Source organism: Elephantulus edwardii, unplaced genomic scaffold, assembly GCF_000299155.1.
Source record: "Elephantulus edwardii isolate Elephantulus edwardi_28Jun2011 unplaced genomic scaffold, EleEdw1.0 scaffold00077, whole genome shotgun sequence".
NCBI classification, from domain to species: Eukaryota; Metazoa; Chordata; class Mammalia; order Macroscelidea; family Macroscelididae; genus Elephantulus; species Elephantulus edwardii.
In genome coordinates, this window is record NW_006399827.1 from 8,959,905 (window position 1) to 8,962,437 (window position 2,533).

Below are 2,533 nucleotides of genomic sequence, written 5' to 3' on the forward strand. Positions count from 1 at the left end.
AAACTGAAGCTGTGAACAATCTCAATCTCTTCGCCATCCATCCTGATGCTGCCCATTGGTCCAGTGGTGAGAATCTTTGTCTTCTTGACATTGAGCTTCAGTCCATACTGAAGGCTGCAGTCCTTGACCCTCTGCAGCAAGTGCATGAGGTCCTCCTCAGTTTCAGCAAGCAGGGTTGTGTGAATAGTTGAGTGAAAAATAAATTTATTCTGTAAACTTTCACTCAAATCAGAATAAAAAAAGAACTAGAAAAGCAAACATACAAAAAGAATAATAACAACTAATTGTAAAAAGTTGAAGAATAAAGAAAACTTTTAAAGACAACAGTGGAGAGTAACAAAATAAGTTCAAGATTTTATCATTAGGCAAAGAATTCTCAACACAGAGCTAAAAGGAAAATACTAATAAGCCAGATTTCTCTAAAATGAAGAGCTTCTATTTATATTTCTGAGTGAAAGTATTTTTAACATATGTATCTAGCAAATTTATAAAGTTCAAAGATTCTAGCTTTCAATATGAATTATACCTCAACATCTAGAAAGCAAAAAATTTCACAACTGGACCCATATACAACATCATTTTAAATGGAGAAAAAAAGTGGATTTATCAAGGATTTCATTTTACTCTAACATATAATCAATATCCACAGATTTTTTTTTTGCACAGGTATATTTTCAACAAAGCAAGAGACATATTGAATTGGGCAAATCTCCTGCAAAGGACTTCTGTAAAATGATAACAAGAAAGAGTATCACTTTAAAGACTAAGGTGCTGTTGCCTCAAATCATGATATCTCCCATTACTCCCTATGCCTGAGAAGTTAGACAATGAACAAGAAAGACTGAAAAGAAGGCTTAATCCCCTTGAATTGTAATGAGGTCAAAGAATATTAACTATTCCATAAAAACCCAAACTAATGTATCTTGGAGGAAATGAAGCAAGGGTGCCCTTTAGAAGCAAAGATCTAAAGACTGCTGGGGTTGAGCTTCTGCAATGATGCCTCCCACAGCTGTAGTTAAGCCAAGTCGTGTGCAGTCTGTCGGTAAGGTCCATGTGTAAAGTTGCCATCTGTGATTTTTATAAAAGGTATTTGTGGTGAATATGCCACTGATTATTCAAAATCCAGTCATTTGATTTTCAGCCTCATTCCGTGAGATTTACTACCTTTGTAAACCTGCTGGAGGGTCAGCTACAAACTGATTCTGACCCGATGGCACATAACAGCAACTATAACATTAATGTGAAGTACATAAACATACAATCTACAGAGGTGGGAATTCAATAGTGGTCACCAGAGGTGGAAGCGAGGGTGGACAGGATGAATTACTATTTGGGACACATCAAGTTTTTGTTTATAGAGGTGGAAAACTAGCAAAAGATAATGGGTTTACAACATGATCTATGTAATTTATCTCATTAAACTAAATCTGTGGAAAATGTTGAACTGGTAAAATAGTGCTATCAATACTTTTAAATTTTTTTTTAAAAAAAGAAACTACAGCTATATTCTGCTGTGCCCAGATACACTGTCAAATAATGCATATTCAAACTGATACATTTTAAAGAAACATTGAGAAGATCATAAACATCAGAGAGACCAAGGAACCATTACAGATTGAGAGAAGGACAGGGCAACAAATACCTCTAAGTTCAATAATAATATTGGCTTGTATCCTTCTCCTAGCAAGGACTTTACTGGGACAAATAGTTAAACATGAATATATGATAATAAATTATCTATTTTTTAGGGATATGTTTAGTAAAATGTCATCATTTGTAGGATTTACACACTAAAGTATTTGGGAGTTAAATGCCTTGGAAAAATTCCGGTTTTGTATTATTCTTGGAACATTTCTGTAAATGAGCTTGGAGAAAGTGTGTGTGTGTGTGTGTGTGTGTGTGTGTGTGTGTGTGTGGACAGCCAGCCACCTACCAGATCCACTGCTGTTGAGTTAGTTCCAACTTGCAGCAACCCTTCCAGATTTCCAAGGTGTAAATCTTTATGGGGGAAAACTGTTTGCTAATTCTCAAGTAGGAAAAGTGAGACATTACAGGTAAATAAAAATAAAAAAATCAAACCAGCCACATGGTCCCACCAAAAAAAAAAAAAATCTTTATGGGGGGAAAACTGTCCATCTTCCTCCTTCAGAGAAGCTGGTGGACTTGAGCCATTGACCTTTTTGTTAGCAGCCTGATATGTTTCACATTACGCCACTTGGGCTTCTTGCTGGCAGTCAAGAGGGTGGCTCTTTTGGACATCCATTGTTTTTGCCTGCTCTTGCATACATTGTCCTTCCAGAAGCAAAACACACACTTTCATTCTGGGGACTTGCTCTTCCCTTCCCACCCCTGACTCTGGGTCCATGAGGCTCTGGTGTGGGTGTGTGCCCACATCAACCAGCATATGTCATTTCCCTGGTGGAAGCCATTGGTTAAGGAAAGGCATGTGACTCAAATCCCCCAATATAGGTCAATTCTGGGATTGTTTTTACTTTTTTTTCCTTTCTTTCATTTCCCCTCTCTGAAAGTATTG